Source organism: Erithacus rubecula, assembly GCF_903797595.1.
Source record: "Erithacus rubecula genome assembly, chromosome: 2".
In the NCBI taxonomy this organism is placed as follows: Eukaryota; Metazoa; Chordata; class Aves; order Passeriformes; family Muscicapidae; genus Erithacus; species Erithacus rubecula.
The window spans coordinates 90,253,145-90,272,125 of NC_136685.1; the positions used below are offsets into that span (position 1 = coordinate 90,253,145).

An 18,981-nucleotide genomic window follows, 5' to 3' on the forward strand; every position below is an offset into this window, starting at 1 on the left:
TGGCTAACTGGGCAGGACAGGTGCTTGCAGTGTTGCACCTCAATGCCCTGATCCACCACCACTGGAAAGGACTCCAACTCTTTCCCCAGTATCTGAATATTAATGCAATCCATTGGCTTTAAGGATGGTACAACTAAAGACTGAGTTACCTTTTTCCATATCTTTGCAATAAATGAGCACATTTTTCTTTTCTTACATTAAACAAAGGAGACATGCTGAATGTTCATTTACTGAAAAATCTCAGGTAATATAAATACACTGCAAACAGGAGTCAAGTTGCAATTCCACTTCCAAACATAAGTCAATCCCTTTGAGACCTGGGGAATAGAGGAGAGCCAGACCCAACACTCCTCCTGGCATTCCTCCCCAGGCACATGTGTTTGAATATGTTTATCTGGGAAGGCTCAGGTCAGTCCTGTGCTGTAGGAGCATCTCCTGCAGCTGGAACATCCAAAGCAGGTACTGCTCCATGTTGTAAACTGCTCATGCAGCAGGACTGAGAAAGAGGCATTTCCTGGTCACCGGCTGTTCCCGACTACAGGAAAATGAAAATACAGCACCTCTGCACCTGTTCACCTGATGGTGAAGGAAGGAAAAGCCATTACCGAGTGACAGGAGACAAAAAACCAAAATCCACTTCAGCAACTCATCCCAGCACTGGTGATTAATCTCACACTCCCACAGCCTGATGCACATTAACCAGATAATTAATAATTTCTTTAGGGACTCCAGCTCGGCAACTGTTTTATCAACCTGCACAGCATTAGGAGAGAGATGCTGCATTTGTGATCAAACTGCTGGAACTACCAAAATGTTCTGCAGGAACAGTAAAAGCTTCAGAGTAATCTGTGAGCCCAGTTTTATAAGTAACAGTAACATATGTGTAGAAATCAAGGCTGCTCCTTTATCACTGCAATCACCAGACTCAAAAATCTGAGCAAGATCAGCATAATAGGAATAATTAACAGCAATGCCAAACTCCATCCAATGCCCATCTTTCTCCAGCAGAAGAGCTTTTCAGTACTTTTTTAAACACATTTTGCTTGATGCAGTAACATAGTGTGTCCAATCATGCACTTAGACTATCCTTGGTATGAATAACAAATCAGATTTATTTGCCTTACCACAAAAAAGGGTAACAATAAAAAACCCACCCCCCTATGTGTCACCACACATGAATTCTACAAGCCAGAGGCTTTCAAGCAATTCAGTGAGGAGGATGGCCACACTTAGCACAGCTCTTGCTAACAACTTCTTGCCACCCTCTGTGCACTCATCCTCCATGTTCAAGGACAGTCACACAGGATCTGAAACACAATACCAAAGTGCTGGCACCGCATTATCTCCCCCAGCACTTAAAAATGGACTGCTGAGGAAAATCACGCTAAGTATTCTTTCCGATATTAAACTCTCCAGTGTGTTAGATATATGTCAGTATCAAGTGATTAAGAATGACTGATAATTAATAAATCACACCCACAGAGAGTGACCGGGTATTATTTCTTTCAGCCTCTGAAAAGCTAGATTCACAGTTCTGCCTAAGTAATTTTATCTTTCCAAATTAACCATCCTGGGCAATTGCTGCTAGCAAGGAGATGTTAATTTTTTTTTTCAGTGGGCTTCAAAATAGTTATAAGCTATAAATAAATTATTTGGGCTGTTTTTTCTAGTAATACTTTATTGTTATCATTACTGCACAGGTAAGGACACAGAGACCCATCACATGTGAGAGCCCCAAAGCTTCCCCACCACAGAGTAGATTCCTAAACAAAGCTTGAGCTTGTCCTTTCATCACACAACTACTCTTGAGCCTGAGAGAAAGCTGCAGCTTTTGGCATCAGCTCAGCAGAGTATCTGCCTTCTAAAAGATATCCTGCTCTTCTTCACATTCCAGGACTCGGGTCCTGGAAGTGGGCCTGTGCACATCTGTGACAGCCATGCACATCTGCACAACTGACCAGATATCATTAGCTGCACACCCCAAAATCTGTTCTAAGACTGGGGGTTAGTAATAGAGAATACTGTCTTTTAGTCCACACAATGGCTTGATTTGTATTTCCTTTCACATAAGTAAATGACGTAATACACCAATTTTTTATTCATCTACTTTAGTGTTTATACCACTCCGCTCACCATATTATTTGAGCCCCTTCATTTTCATAGTGTCAGTTACCATTATTCCATTAAATTAAATCCTTTTACAAGCATCTTTCTATAAACATGCACTAGAGATAACATAGCCACATGGTGAGGATTCACAGACTACAGTAAGCAGATTACACCTGTCTTGATTTTCGATGTAGCTGTCGGCAGAGTATATTCTCCCATCAAACTGCACACAGATCTCCTCATTAAAGCTACAGGGGAGAATAATTACAGAACAGTACATTGCAGTTTACCAATTGGTCTTGCATACATAATGGCCTATCAAAGAAAAATTGCATCCTCCAACAGCTGGGAAAATCTTTAAATTGTTATTAGTATTATTATAAAATAGCCAACATTTTAAACCATCCAACAACCTGCCTCCTGTATGCAAAGCAGACAGAGGTGATCACATCCAGAAAGGTCTTTGACTCCCAGCCCATAAACAGAATTACTTTTCCCTTTACAAACACTCCATTCCCCAACCTTCTGTTCCACAGTAAAATCCCCTCCTCCTGAGAAATTATGCTGATTGCAGAATAGGCCTTGAAAGCAACTGGGTGATTTTCTGGATCTCCTAAGCCCTGGTGCTGAGTGCTAAGCATCACATTCCCCCACATCCTCACTCCTTGACGGGGAAGCAGTGAGTCTGTCAGGTCCCTACCACCCTTTTCTCACCAGTGAGGGGAGTGGGGGGTCTCAGTGGCAGCCTGTTTATCTCCAGTCATATCTGAGGTTTCCTTCCAGCCCTCAGCACCACCAGCAGGTCTCCTTGCCTGGCAGCTGGCTGATGAGCTGCTGCCTATCCCAGATAAAGGATGCTGGAGAAGCTGCAGAAATCTGCAGATGGAAGCAACCTCCTGGTGCTTCTGTCCCTGGCCTTCCACACTCCAGAGCTGAAGCCTCCAGCATATACTGAACTGGTAGTCCTGTGGAGCATCAGGAAGACTGATTTCTTCACCCGTGTTGATAGTTAAAACAGAGCTGTGTTTGTGTTAATGGATAAAAGGCAAAACCATTCTTGGATGCTATTTGCATTCCAGGATCCCAACTGTTAGGACCTTCAGCTCCACTCAGGAACCAAACCCATCGCTCTTCAGGCACCACTTCTGAATACCAGCTCTTACTCATCACACAACAGACAACAGAAGAGGAAAAAGCCCAGACATGGGTAGAGCCAAATTCTTCAAATAAAAAGTCAAGTTAGCTTTGCTAACATTCCTTGCTAGCCCAGAAGCAAACCCTTCTAAGCACATATTTGGGGCCCAGGAGGACGTTCTGACATGCTCTCCTACTCTTCTAAACCAGGAACTAAGAACTGAGGACTTCAGCAACAAGAAAACACGCTGCTGGAGCAGTCCCAGATATTCTTCTTCTCCCAGATTTTTATACAAAGACTCCAAAAGGGACCTTTCTGTACAGGCAGCCCAACAGCCACCTTTTCCCAGCTCTGAGGGACAGTGACACAAGCCACCTCAGCAGGCAGAGAGACACTCACCATGTAAACGCATCTAAAACCATTTGTGGCGATAAAACCACCGGAGAACAAAATTGCTCTGTGAAACAGCTCTCAGTACCAGCACTGCAAAGGATTTGCTGCTGCACTTTACCCAGCTGCACCTCCCAGACAAGCTGGCATGCTGCAGGCTGCTTCCAGTCTCTCTCAGCTCCTTACTCCTAACAGGGACATGCTGACAACAGAAGCCGAGCGGAAAACCAAACGGAGCAGAGCTTGCTCCGGCCAGCAGACAGCCCACAGTCACTCCTAGGAGCTTGGAAATCTGTGGGTTTCCCTTTGAGAACTCTCCTTTTGCAAGGCTGCAGCTCATGCCCCAGGGTGGAGCTGGCTGCAGGCGTAGTGAGATCACCCAGCCTGACCTTCTGTGCAAACACTGCCCAGTAACCTTCACCCATTTAAACGCTGCTTTCGACTCTGCAACTCCAGCATTTTTTCTACTTAGCAAGTTTGGGTAGAAACAATTCCTGGACATCTCAATCACTGCTTACTTTCCACAGGGGATTAAAAAAAAAAAAAAAAAAAATAGAATCCCCAAACTTTCTGTCTCTGCTGCAAACCTCACAAATCAGATTTTTGCAAACTTGTTCCCAACGTCCCAGGGAACCATCCTGTGCTCACCAGGAAATGGGCAGCAAAGCCCAGCAGTGAAAACACATGGGCCCAAGAATATTTTGTTCCAGCCTCTACCCTGCAAAGAGGAGCCCAGCAAGGCTTCCTGGGGCTTAGTTCTTATTTCAACTCTCCCTCATAAGCAAGCAGTCTTACCACAGAGAAGTAAAAAACAGCTTTGCCATCAATTGCCACAGTAACAAAGTATAGCCCTTTGGGAAAATTTTCCTTGCCTTCACTAGTTCTGGACCAAAACATTAATCAAGTGAAGCACATTAGCTATCATAGTTTGCATTAAAAACACAAATACCTCATAAAAACTGCTTTTTAAGTTTTAGAGGTCTTTAGAAAGCTTTTCCTTCCACTGCTGTCCCCTGACACTACTGACTATGCATATTCAAATCCTTCATTCAAAGGTATTCTGCAATAGAACAATCCTTTATTAATTGCCAGAACACAGATCCCACGACTTTTCAGAAGCATTGAGTGACTAATGTGTCTTTACAAAATATCATAATTCCACTTTCCTGTTCTTACTAGAAAAAGAATCCAGCCTGGCAAGTGGAGAGAAAGGTGTAAGACTACTTCTGACATAATATACGAGATTAACTGGAAATTGCCAAATGAGGAAACTGGCTTTCCTGAATGGAGAGGGAAGGGTAAATCATATCCACCCCAGACAAAGACTGAAGGGAAAAAAAAATGGTATCAACTGAGTGGAGAAATCTGTCACATATTTTAGTAGATCAGGACTCTGACTATGTATCAGAGAAGAGAAGCCCTGATCAAGTCACATGCCCTTTACTACAGAAGATAAGATCAAAAGGTTTCAAAGGAAACTGATGGTGACAGTTTCTTCATTTGTATGCAATGTGACATACCAGATCCAAACTGTTGGCTACTTTTTGAACTATTTGTCAGGGGAGAGAAATTATTATTTTCTTTTATATTTTACTTTCAAGAACTCTTAGTCATTTGGGGGTTCTCCCCTCCTCTGTTTTATTTTCCAGCCAGGATTCAAACGTTCACCTTTGATGTAATATTTTTGCTGCACATCAGAATAGCTATGCCAAGCTTCAGAAGGACAATTAAATACCAAGAATGAAAAGGATGACATCACTTCAAACATGAACTTTTAATAAAATATTCTAAAGAAACATTCCTGGTGATGATTATTTTCTTTTCCCTGTATCTTCTATTTTACTCTTTCCATGTGTTTTCAACAATTCAAATTATTGCCAGGCTAGCAGCTGTAGTTGACTTGAAGCCATCAGCTTACACACAAGCAGAAGTATTTCTCCCTGTTTCTCACTGCTTCTGACAAGAAAAGTGTTAAATATAACGCAAAAAATAACTGTGTAGCAGCACAAGTTGCTTGTATAGCCAATAGGTTATATAACAGCTATAGTCACATGGCAAATAAGTAAATAGGGGACTTGTGATAGCTCAGCTTCTCCAGGGCCCAGACCTGATAGGTTTCAGCCCAGCATTCCCTGCTGATGTGCAAAATCAGCAGTTGCTCATTATATGTCAATAAACTTGCTCTAAAATCATGCCCTTCTTTCCAAAAAAAGGTACCAAACACCTTGCCAAAGTTCATCTGTGGCACTCAGCATTCATGAGCCAGTGATATGTGTAAGGTAATAATATTTTCCCCAAAGTGTTGTGAAACATTCAGAAACTGCAGTACCTGCAGCCACATAAGTATCTGAGACAGGCAGACACAAAAAATACGTTGCAGTCTCCTGGGTGAAGGAGAAGGTACTCAAACCATACAAAAGCAATGCAACATTCACTTCTAGCTCTGCTACAGCCCAATAGATCAAGTTTTAAAGTTGTAGCATTTGGTTTTAAATGTGACAAACATTTTAAATGTTTCAAGCTCTTATATAAATCCTTGAGAATCCTGGAATCATGCTAATAAAGGATGCTGAATTTAAGGACTCAAGTCAAAGCCCCTTTAAACACAGCAGGGGGAAGAAACAGCTCTTTCAACAATATTTTTCTCAGTCAGGCCAAATATTTTTGAAGCAAATTGTTTGGAATACATAGCTTACATGTACAAGTCTATTGAGAGTTTACACAGATGTTTAGAGAGAAATTACTGCAGTACACAGATATAGAGTCACTTAGAAAGTCTCAAAAAGCATATGACTGTACCTTTAGTGCATAAAGCTGCTGTCAGAAACTCCTGTCAGTGAAGTTTTTTTCCCAAACCATCACCTGCTCTCTGTACATTCAGCCCAGACGTTCCTCAGGGCTGTTGTAACATCCCTTGTAGAACAGCAAGAGGAAAAGAGCTGCATCTTCCCCACCAGGTTCCCAGCTCTTCAGCCAGTCCTCAGGGCTCCTGCTCCAGCCCTGCTTTCCCGGAGCTGCAGCTGCAGTCCATCTGCATCTCCTCCTCTGACACAGACCAGAGCAAACATGCCTACAGTTTCCTGTGCTACTGTGTAAAAGCCTTGTGATTCATTCTTTTTAAGTTCTTGAAGTAACACAAATCACAAAATCCACAATCCACATGAGAAAGTCCCTCTGGTGTGACCCAGCACTCACCTCTCCCACCTGTGCTGATCTGAAGACCATTGCACCAGGAAATACTTTACCAAGTGATTTTTCCTCCCTCCCTGTCAGTAAATTCTAGCTCTGAATTTCAAAAGCTGCCATTAACACACAAAAAGCTGGAATAAATCCCTCTCCTGGACATGCAAACACACTCAGTTTCACATGACTTGCAGCTGGCCTGAAGAGCTTGCACCCTGCCCCACACATCTCTAAGTGGTTGTGCAATGAGGCCACATTTGCAAAACACTCCATAATTGACATTCTAACCCACATTATCTGCCATGCACCTGCAAGGTGCCTGCTAAGGGCCAACGTGGTACACACCAAACCATTACAAGAATAAACCTTTAGGAGAAATAGAACTGGAAAATGCAAACTCAGACTGGGCATCACAGACTGGTACAGATTTAAAATTGCTGATACATTCATAGGGGATATGAAACCTAAAGAACAGGGTAAAACAATCCCACAGGCATAAAAATACATATACGTAGATATAGCATACAGCAGTCTCACTACCCAACTTCTGACACCAACTTTAAATAGAGAAACTGTTCTTCCTTGGCTTTCTCAGCAGAGAGGAATAACATGACAAGAAATCAGCCTTTTCAGAGCTATTCAAGAGTTAAAGCCTGGAGAAGGTGGCCCCCTGAAGTGGCTACTGACCTGCATTAGGAGCCTGACAGCTATAGGGAGCTCTTCTCACACTCTCAGCAGGTGGCCCGGGCTTGAGCAGACTGAAGTGGATGCTGGTTCACCTGAGTACACAGGGCTGTAAGTAACAAAAATTCATCTGCTTGCTGAAACTGTCCCTGCTACAGAGCAACACCTTCCAGGGGCAGACAGGCTTTCAGTTATCATTAAGTGAGTCAGCCATTCAGGGTCAACTGCAACCAGGTATGAATCAGCACCACCTGGCTTTTAAAGTAGGTGGTAAAACCCAGGTGAAACTCATATTCCCTTCCCCACTGCTTTACCCCTGTGCTGCTGGGTGGGCTTGTGGCTTCTTCCAAAGATATGGTGAAAGTGACGAGTGCAGCTGGGAAGGACTGGATACACCTTCCCTCATGGGAACAAGGGCATGAGGGATAGCTCACTTTGTGAGCTGGCAAGGCCAGTGGGTTTTCTGCCCTGTGGAGGTGTTGTGTGTTTGTTCCATGCCCAGGAGATGGAACAATTAAGATGTGCTCAATACCCTTCTGCCGCCCACTCAGTGTAACACCTTAGTCATCAAATCGTCTTATTGTGCTGCTCAATACTTTCTATAACAGTAGGAATATGAGAGTATGTCCAAAGATAGCAGTGAACACACAAGGTAATTATTTTTAAGCTTGCTAATCACAATCAATAGTTTCTTAGCAAAAACTGATGAGCTGGAGTTGGCTCCTATTTTTAACCAATAAGATATGCAGTCAAGACTTGAATTACACCATCGGGCAAACCTCCAAATTCCTAATGACTGCCAGCCAAGAGAAGGATGGGTCCTTGGTGGGTCTTACTCCCTTCCTGAGCACAGTATCAAAGAATTTTTTCTGTAGACTATAAAGCCAGAAGTGGGTTGTAACTGGTGCATGACTTCACCAAAAACACCAGACAAGAATCTAACTCCATACATCAAAAAGGAGTTATGCAATTGTTAAAAACCTTGAGGATGTTTACTTGAATAGTTTGAAGTTTTGTAGCTGTCATATAAAAGATAAACTTCTCATAGAACAGTGCCATGTGCCTTCCAGGGGTGTATAATTAGGAACAGATGAATACAAGTTAGAAAGTTCACACCCCCTCCCTATTTTGGTAGGATTTTCCTTGAATAAGTCTAATGTTTTGCTATCCCTTGACTTTTTTTTTTTTTTTTTTTTTTTTTTTTTTTTAATTTACAAAGCCCTAAATTTCTTTGTTGCTTTTGGGAAATTCCTCACTTCTCTGCCACTCTCAGGAAACTGTTATCCCCCCTACAAAAGAACCTAAAATCATCCCAATATTCAGCATTGCAGCAATAATTCCCTCTTGGAAATAGAAACATGTTTTCTTTTGTTTTGTTTCTTTTCTCCACTGATTAAAAGCAACAATGAGTCCAAAGGAATAGTACAATACTATCAAGTGTAATTGTTGCCTCTCACAACAAATGTGAAGGAGATCAGGAAACACACCCACCCTTGATTACTGGGAAAATATCAGGGATAAAAGATGTCAGCAGGGGCAAGTAATTCTGTTCATCAGCTTACACAGAGGAAGGTATGAGAGACCAGCCCCAGCCCTCTGTTCATTAACTGGATGGAATTACAGCAGTTTGGGGGTTGCAGAATTACACAAGGAATTAACACTCCCTTCATTTTCCTGTCGTAATCTCTCTAGTTTGGGATATTTTCAACTTTGATTCTGGTGTCTGCTGCTGGATGAAAATGGCTGAGTGATGAAGGCCTCCATGAGGTGTGCAGGTGGAGGAACAGCAGCCAAGTGGTACAAAGAAAGAACATGTCTTGTCCATGCCATAATTTCCAGACATCTAAAATGACCAGTGGTCTCTGTCCTAGAAAGAGTGACACTGCTGTCTGTACTCAATGGAGGTTTTTGAAGCAAACATTATATGCAGTGTTAGTGCTTATTAAAGATAACTAATGCCCTAACACTTTATTTACTTCTGTTTATTGCTATTTTAGCAAGAGTCACCAGAGAGTAGCTATGCTTCTGCTCCACCAGGGTTCTTTAATCACTGTTAGTAGGTAAAATCATGTGTGACAACTAATCCAAAAAGCAGATTATATTTATTTTGGCTACAGTGGCTTGCAATTCGTTAAAATCAACAAAGCCTTTTCATTAGCCCCCTGCTGATGTCCTAAAACCAGATATTTCAAGGGTCTCAAAGCACAGAGCTACACACATGCAGTAAAGCTGGGACTGACAGACTTGCTGTTGCCATACTTACCGTAAAATCTTATTAAAAACAACAGCAAACTTCTCATTTTCTTTCATAAGAGGGCTTAATTTAGGATCTCAAATTCCAAAATGAAAATCTTGGAGGAAGGACTTCTTAATTTTCAAGAAGTTCAAGTGAACTGACAACAAAATCATCAGTGGATTACTTGCTCAGGGTTGTGTGTTGTATAAAAAAGCTGTCGTAACACTGTAAGGAGTGAGATTCAGCAAGTCTAAATATTAACCTACATGCTTGTGAGCTCACTGCATCCTGAAACCACATTTGGAAAACTGAACTTCTAGTTAACAGTGTAATCTTGCAACTCTCATTCCCTATGATATCATGATCTCTGGCCATGATCTCCTGATGACACTGCCTCAGACCTGCATTCATGACAACACACGCTCAGAATCACAGAGGATCACAAGAGATCCACATAGAAGTTACAGGGTTCCATCTCTTCTCCTACCTCACTAATGTTCAAACACTGCCAGGAAGTTCACAAACCCAGAAAAAGCCTTTACCATAACCACCAAGGGCTACAATTCAAACAAAATAGGAAATTAGTGCATTAGAAGGCCATATAATTGATTTTTATATATATATATATATATATATATATATAGGAAGACACTGATTTACATCAATGAAGTTTTTCCTCTCTTGTTATGAATTTCCTGAGTGATGTACACAATTCTGGCCACTACCCTTACAACCCCCTTGGGACAAGTGACTTAAACAACACCCTTGCCACTGTGAAAAAAGCCACTCCTGACCTGCATCCTACCATGCAGACATATTTATTTCCCACAGCTGGATGTAGATGTGGATCTTGCAAATTTTCATGCGTACTGCTGAAGTGGAGCTCCTTGTTTGTCCCCCTAAGCACAATCTTGAACATTGTCAAGGCCGATTATTAGACATCACTTCACACCAGCCCTTTCCAAATCCGCAGATCTGCAGGGGTTTAGAGGGAAGCCGAGAGCAGTCCTTCAGTGAGAGAACCATTCCTAAACACCCAAACCAGCACAGTGCCAGGCTGCCCCCGAGACAGGAGGGTCACTCCATCTCCCTCTGTGCCACTGTCCTCCAGCTGGCTGCAGCCTCTCCAAGCTCACACTGTGAACACAACAAGCAGGCTGCTAAAGCAGAGAATAAAATCCAGACTGGAAGGAAAACCGAGATACAAAGCTTTTCTCCAGTGGCTAATCAGAGTTCTGTCCACAGGGAAAACTGAGCCCCATCTGATATACAACTTACTGTTTTGGCTCTCCATAATTAAAACTATTGTTGCCATGGCAATGCAAAGGGTGGTGGAAATACACATACAGCTCATGTCATGCCTCTTTGGTGATACAATTTGCTGTCCCAGTCTGGCTTGTGCAGGACGGAACAAAACGTGACTCGGAAATAGTTGACTCAACGAGGTTTGTTATTTAGGAATCAGATGCTGTGTGAGCTGTGAGACCACTTTCTCAGGCTCCCTAACATGACCACTAATCCTGTTAAAGTCAATAGCAGTTTTAAAGACAATTTCAAAGAGAAGAGTTCTGATCCTACACTACTAAATTTCTCAAAGCATTCTAAAGAAAGAATTTTTCAAAAAGCATAGAGAATGAAAAAGAACCAATCAGAATTGATATACACATTCTTAAAAGTAGATACAAAATTTAAATGCAAAAACCTGATTATATTCAATATCACAAACACCCATGGTTTGGTTAGCATTTGTTTATTCATTTAAATTGTGGTCTCCACTGAGAGATATATCAAGCAGAATTTATAAGTCATCCAATGACCTCAGAACAGCAGCAAGTAAACTATTGAGGAAATGTCATCAAACATAACTTTCTATGGATACATACCTATATAGGCATAACCCACACAGACACACCCAACAGGTTTTTTATAGGATGGGACAACAATTTTAGTTTTATGACTTGCAATCCAGTAATTTCTTGTGTGGAAATCTCTAATAGGACTCCTGAGGTACACAAGAGTTTACTCATGCATAAAACTTACAGGTGCTACAACAAAAAGGAGAGTTGCAGAGACTTAAGTAAGAATCCCATTGATGCCAATGTCTATTGACAACAGTCCAAGTTTTGCTTCTTTCTGGAATGGAAAGCTTCATATATGGCCCAAGCAAAAACCAAGAGAGATGACTGTGGGCTGGAAGGTGGACCAGGGAGGGGTGAAATCCAGGAGAGCCACCCAAGTAAGGATGCAGGCGCTTCTCATATCACCTGGATTACTACAGCTCTTGTATTTCTGCAAAGCAAAATACTTTCTATTATGTACATCCCAGTAGGAAATTGGTGTGCAAATGCTTCAGCTGCCATGTGACCTCTGTAAAATCAATTACAGATGAAGGGATTGATCATGGAAGATCTCTGGGACGATCAGGGTTAAGCAGCAAGACAGAGTAGGGGGTGTAGAACAGGGAAGCTCAGCAATGGCATCTAGAGAACACCTGCTTCAGAGAATTGACACCACATGGACATTCTCTTCTCAGAGAGCAGCAAAAGAAATCTGGGAAGCTCCCTGAGGAACAGATCCAGCACCAAAGTCCAAACAGGATGGTCCAGGGGATGTCTTAAAGGTTACCAGAGTTGTGATGGTGTAGGTGTATATAACAGCAATACAAAAACTACCTCATACTGTTTTCCCCACAAGAAAGAGGAGGGGTAAAACAAAAAGGCATCACAGCAGTTGGACACATCACTTTATACACTTGTGGATAGAGCTCAGATACTCTGCTTATTAGCACATGCTAAAATTCTATAAAAAACACATGAGGCTATGGAAAAAGAATGGGAGGAAAAACTAATGGGCCAGAAGAAGAACAATAAACTGGCAGATGGGAGGTCCCAGCTCAAGAAGAATTTGAAGGAATGGAGAGATGTATTCTTGGAAGAGGAAGGGTACATCAGGTAGCTGACATATTGAGTTTCCAGGAAAAGAGGGGAGAGTATTAATGACAGTGCAGCTGACGGTTTCAGCAGCTACCAACGAAATGATTTGCCCTTCTTTTTCAGCTGAAGAGGTGACAGTGTGGATATGGCAGCTGATTTACATATATCATCATAACTTCCATAGGAATATCAGATTTCTTTATAAGGACTTGTAGTACCAGCTTTACAGGTCAGTGTCAATGTCTAACAGAGCCACTGGAGACAAAGGAGAAGATTCAGGGAAGCACTGAGGTGCCTGAAACAGGGCTTAACCTGAATTTAATTGCCTAATTTAAAAAAAATATTCCAAAATCCCCTGCTTCAGTAACTGTAAATGCATCAGGGCTAACATTTATAACCACAAAGACCACTGGAAATCAATTTCTGCTACCCTGGCAGCCGTGTGCATATCACCTCTCCAAACTCACTCCACTGTGATCCAGATCCAGGTCTCTCATCACTGCTTGTGTCCTAGGGGGCCCAGTCCCAAAGGTGAGCTTGGGCTTCTCTGATCACACATCAAGAGTGCCCTCTTCCCTCAGCCCTGCTTTCTGCCAGTGCCTCTCCATTATCAAATACCCACGTTCTGCCATTACAGCACACTGGCTCCTGTGCAAGGCATGTCTCATGAACCAGCCCACTACACAGGCACAATCTCTGCTTTGGTTCAGCCCACAGCAAAAAGGTGGGGTTTGGGTTTTTTTTCAGGGATTACCACACACTAAGCTGAAGTTCATAAGGATAACTGAATATTGCCCCATTTCAGCTTGGGTGATGTTAGCACACCAAACACAAAACTGTTTCCAGGATTGGGCCCTGACTGTACACCAACCCTTGCCCAGCATGAGGGACAAGGAACAGGCACCAAGAAAGCTCCAGAACAGCAGTTTCCAACCTTAAGACAGGTTTAGTAATATATCAAGGCTTTAGAACATATAAAACAATTAAGAGACCAGCATGGTGTTGGATACTCTTTCCAGTCTGATTTCAATATGTTCTCAACATTTGCAGATGTCCCGTTTATTCTATTTATGTCACCTATTTATGATGTCCTTTATGGCGTAGAGATTTTGTTGCAACAAAAATTCAGGTTGAGGATTTTTGCCAGTGGCAAGCTGATGTTGCTCAGAACAGCATTAAAATGCTACCATGCTGTTAGATTAAGCAACCTATTTTCTCTACTAGCACAGATTGTACTTTAGTTTTGCCCTTACACCTACCAAATTGCTGTTTCTTGCAACATTTCCCTTTGAAGGTAGTTGTCAATCTCCAAACCAATGCTATTTTCACCAAATGAAAGAGAAGTTTGAAAAGGGCTACAATAAAAGCAGGAGCTGGACCTCTTTGCAAGAATGTTTTTCTATTTCCAAAATAATATTAGAAAAAAAAAATTAAGCAGTAAGGGAAAAAAATCAGTGAATTGTATTTCTTCTTTAGTTTTAAGCAGGACTCCCACCAGATGACTCATGAGATATTGCCACATGTTAATATGAAGCAGGTTTTATAGAACAAGTAGCTGTGGTATGTACCCTGTCCTAAACCTGCTGACATAACAACACCTAATGATTTAACAATTTATTTTCCCTTTGCTCCTTTCTAATTTTTAAGCTTCTTTTGAAAATTTCTCATCCCCCGCCTCTTCTCTGCCAGCTGTCCAATTTGGGGCATTTTCATCTGTAGTCCCTTAGAGGGAATAGCCTGTGATGGGGACAATGGGACCTGAAATGAGCAGGCACAGTCAAATGTGGACACAGGTGTTTCAGCTAGGGCACTTCTAGGACTTTAAATATAAATACTAAATAGACTGGAGAAATAAAATAATAATTTTAAAAAACCCTGCAAAAAAAGACCAAACTACAAGAAACCAGTCACATCGATTAGCTGATTAGTTTGTCAGTGAGTGATTAGTCAGAAAGACTGGAATTAGTCAGCGAAGCCCTGTCTCCTATGAATAAAATGTGGGGAGGACACCCTTTCCCACCCTCGGTGACAGATGATATCTGTTTTCTCCTTCGAGTTTGAATTTAAGAGCCACTGAAGCTCAGCAAGAGTATATTCTGGCTCAAATGAGCTGAAAATTGCATTCAATTTGAATTTCAAAACGAGAGGAGAAGGAGGAATGGGGGGAGAGGGAGGGAGCGAGCTCAGCAGGACCCATCACGCCAGGTCCCTCTTGCAGCAGGTCCAGCTGCACCCAGGCAGGCTGCGGAGCTGAAACGCAGGGCATGATGCAAAGGAAAGAGCATTGCTGGACAACAGCCCAGTTCCAGTTTAAAAATAAACGTTTTGCTGTCAGGATCAAAGCAAACTCTGCTTTTATGTATATTACAAGCTGTATGTTCAGAAGAAAAAGATTCTTCTGGTTACTTGAGGGAAGAGAGGCATTGGGAAGGCAGAGCTGGCCAGAGGGAGGGGGGTATCCAGCTTTCCCACTAGAAAATCCTCAGTAATTCAGACTAATCTGAAAGTACTTGCCATCCCCTTGAACACAGCACATACACTGAACTCATGCACTGAATTTTCCTTAACGCAAGGTTCATTTAAGGTTACATTTTTTAGCGTGGGGTAACATTTAATTTATGTCTTTGTGGGTGAAGGGATTATTTCCCCTTCCCTTTGTGCATTAAATTTACAGTTATATCTGATGACACTGAAAGAAATGAAGTTACGCCTGCAACCCAAATATATCCTGTAATTTGATGGCATGATAGCTGTTGGTCTCTTTAATGCAGCTGATAATGTCCAACATTCAATATAAAAATGATAACATACCAAATCAAGAGATTCTTCAGCAAATTTCTTACCGACTTCAGTGTGCAATTTGACCCAAGGGTCCGGAGTAGTAATAAAATAATTACAATTAATCATGAGAAATAATTAATAACTTAAGGATTAAAATGTGTCCATTTATACATTCAGGATCAGCATTTTCTATGTACCCTTGAGAAGCTTTTAGCTTCCCTTCCTAAACAGAATGCTTGCAATAGCGTTTAGAACTGGAGAGTTCAGCTATCAGAAACTGGCTGCTAATTTGGCTCATGGTATTTGTTATATGGCATTATGTTCACAGATAGAAGGGTCCTTATTACACCAATAACCCACTCATATCCTCTGATGCAGCTGATATTTTAAAGCACAATGTTTTTATCACAAGTTTTTCCTTTTTTTCCCTACTGCTTTTTTCATGGATAAATCAGTAAATTGCCAGCTTTACACAGGTAGGTGATGTGAGTCAGAATCCAAACCCAAAAGAAGAAAAAAAACCCAAAACATGAGGTCGATTTTCCTGGCCACTGCATTAAATAAAAGCACCCAGGCAACAGAGTTAAGCACACACTATTAGATATACCTTGGTATGCTGTGCCTTCAGCAAGGCTTAGATTTCCCTCTACGGCTAAAGACTATATTAGCATCCAAAGTGAGCTAGTGTGCTGGTTTTAAGCTTTTCCCACCACCAAAGTAATTCTTAACCTGTTCTTTTGGCAGATAAAAGAAACAATTTGAACACCTCTAAATCCTCTTTGCAAACTTTACACAACACAGAAGTTTCCAAATACTGCAGGCACTTGGATAAAAATGCATAAGCACTCACGACCACTTGAAAAAGACCTTACAACTCGTGCACCACACTGGTCAGAAGAACTACTCAGAGTACAGAGCACTTTGTAGATATCCAAATATAAAATTGTATGCTCACTCTGGAAGGTATTTTTGGATATTATTGTTTGAAGTGCAATTCTTGCATTGCTTTATTTCTGCCTTGATTGTAATGCCACAGAAATACTGATCTCCCATCTCTATGTTGCCTCCTTATATGCTCTGGTTTCCCTAAATACACACCCCAGAGGTTCACTTCTGGAGGGGAAGAGGAGAAATGCACAGACCTGTCTCCATCACTCCATTTCTCAAAGAAAGATCTCTCTGTAAATCAGATTATCTGCCATGCTTACTTTACAATGCTTACTTTACTGAAGATGATACTCACTTTACAGGAGAGAGAACAATAAATATGCAAAATATATGGTTTATTCCTGACAGATCAATCTCCATACTGGAGCTTCTAGATCTAACACTACTAACAAGAAATAATAAAGAGTATTTGCCTGATGACAGAGTTGCACTAAGCAATGCCTTGGCTTCCAGACCACATCCAGTCCGCTCTGGTCCATCTGCACCTACTCATGTGGACATGGCCCTGCTGCTGCTCTGCTCTTCCAGCTGGGAAGGCCCTGCCTGATCCCACTCTGGCTGTCGGCGCTCAAACTGCTCCATGGCCGGAGCGCCGCGAGGAACGCCGGGCGAGGTGGGAGACAGGCACGACATCAGAGGAAATACTGGGAAATTTCTGCAAGGTGCTGGGCACTAGGGGAGTTTAGATTAATGGTATGCGTGACCACATCAATGTCAAGAAGGCCTTATGTTATTTCCTAGGTGAGTGCTGGTATCATGCACTAAAATCAAGACACGACCTGCAGGAGGACTTGCCTGCTTGGAAAAAAAGTTAAAGCACCCCACTTTTTTTCCTATCAGTCCCTTCTATACTTTAACAGTACTTATTCAACACTGTATAATTAACATTATGAAACATGGAGATAACTCACGAAGAAAATCTAAGAGAGATAATAATTTCACACAGAAGCCACCTTCCAGAAAGTTTTCTTCAGTCCTTTAACTCACTGCTATCAAAACTAGGGAGGCATGAAGTTAGGTTGACAGCAAATCAGAGAATGAATGCAAAACTCACTAAATGTGAACTCTGCCACTGTTTTCTCCGATGCAGTATGTTACACCAAAAATGTTCTTACTGCAGAATATTTGGTATAAGAATGTCCTGCCTCTCAAAGCCAAGACTAAAAAGAAGAAAAATATTTCTGAGTTTTCTCCTTGTTAATTTGGACCACACTTTTTAACAAATAATTTAGAAGGTAAATTACAAATGGTGTATCCCTACAGATGACATCACAGAGCTTCAGAAAATCCATGCTGTCCAGGGAAATGACTTATTCCATGGAAACAACACTACTCTCAGATACAGTATGCCAAAGCCTGTGAACAACAAATATTGTGGAAAACACTGCCCCAGGGGTGCCCTGAGAAGAGCACATCCCACAGCCAAGAGAAGTGGAATACAGGCAAGTCTCCCCAGTGCCCCTCTTGGTACCAATTCCAACCTCAACCTGTTAAGGTCCATCCCTGGTTGTTATGGCACAAGGTTGCTGATGATTTATTAAGAGCTCTTATCTCCATCAGACAGTTTACAATTAACAGCTTCTCCTTTTCTAAAATATAAATAAATACATAAATGAAATCAGAGCTGCTAAGTGCTGGGTGTACCTAAATGACATCATCGGCAACTGCCAGTCACCCAGGCTGCAAAAATAAATAAGGGATGGGGGCAGGGGGAGCAAAGGGGGAGGCAGGGTATTTACTCAATCAGTACCTATTTTTGAATTTCCTTCAAGCTGGCTTGGACCAAGAGCCATCAATTATTTAAAAGAAGTAACATGATGCTTCCTTTGTTGAGGCAAATCTGCAAGCAGACCCCAAGAGAGAATAAAAAATGAATTAGGCAGAATTTATTAGTGCGCTTGAAGAAAACAGATTTAGCTATCAGAGCTGACTGTGCTTTTAAAAATAGTGTATTTCTGCCCACGAACAACAGTTTCTCTCTTTCTTCCTTACCCCAATAGATGCTCAATAATCTCACCTCTCCCCTCTACTTACACTTTTTTTTTTTTTTTTAAGAGGGCATAACACTGAAAGAGGCATCAATCATTCCTTAAACTTCTTCCTTCTTTTCTGACTTGACTTGATGTATGGTCTTCATTTAAATTACAAATATACTAATCTAAAACACTGTTTACCAAGCAGCATATTAAATGAAAGATGCAAGAAATTGCATCACTCACATTTTAAAAATGACTTTAGACTCAGGGACACATAAAAACAATGAGACAGGATGATCTGCCTTGGTTGCTATATTTCAATCCTAGCAAATGAGATTTGGTCCCAGTGGTTTTCTGTTCAGGACACTGCTAAACCCCAGTTAGACACACCCTGCCAAAACCAGTATAAAACCTTCTGCTCGGCAGATGTTGGTTGGGGTTTCTGCAATGCTCCAGGGACATGTAGAGCCAATGAGACCGAGGTCTCAGTCCCTGGGTCTGCACCTGGTCAGGCTTAGAGCTCACACCTGAGAGTGTCTCTCCAGGGCTGTGAGCAGGAGTCTGGCCATGACAGAGGCTGCAGCATGGACAGAAAGCAAGCGGAGA

The 18,981-nt window shown here is 41.8% G+C and overlaps 1 protein-coding gene across 28 annotated transcripts in view; it reads right to left on the reverse strand.

The window, feature by feature from the left end:
* ESRRG (estrogen related receptor gamma) overlaps nucleotides 1-18,981 on the reverse strand; it is a 368,929-nt gene that overhangs the window by 270,615 nt on the left and 79,333 nt on the right. Inside the window, exon 2 of one of the 28 annotated variants that reach the window (XM_079328619.1) lies at nucleotides 7,505-7,610. The exons of 25 other annotated variants lie outside the window; for them this stretch is intronic. The gene's annotated coding sequence lies outside the window, so the exon portion shown is untranslated. Of the gene's footprint in view, nucleotides 1-6,829; nucleotides 6,849-7,504; nucleotides 7,611-18,981 lie in introns of those variants that run through there. 2 more of the 28 variants (XM_079328626.1, XM_079328623.1) reach the window with 2 other exon arrangements.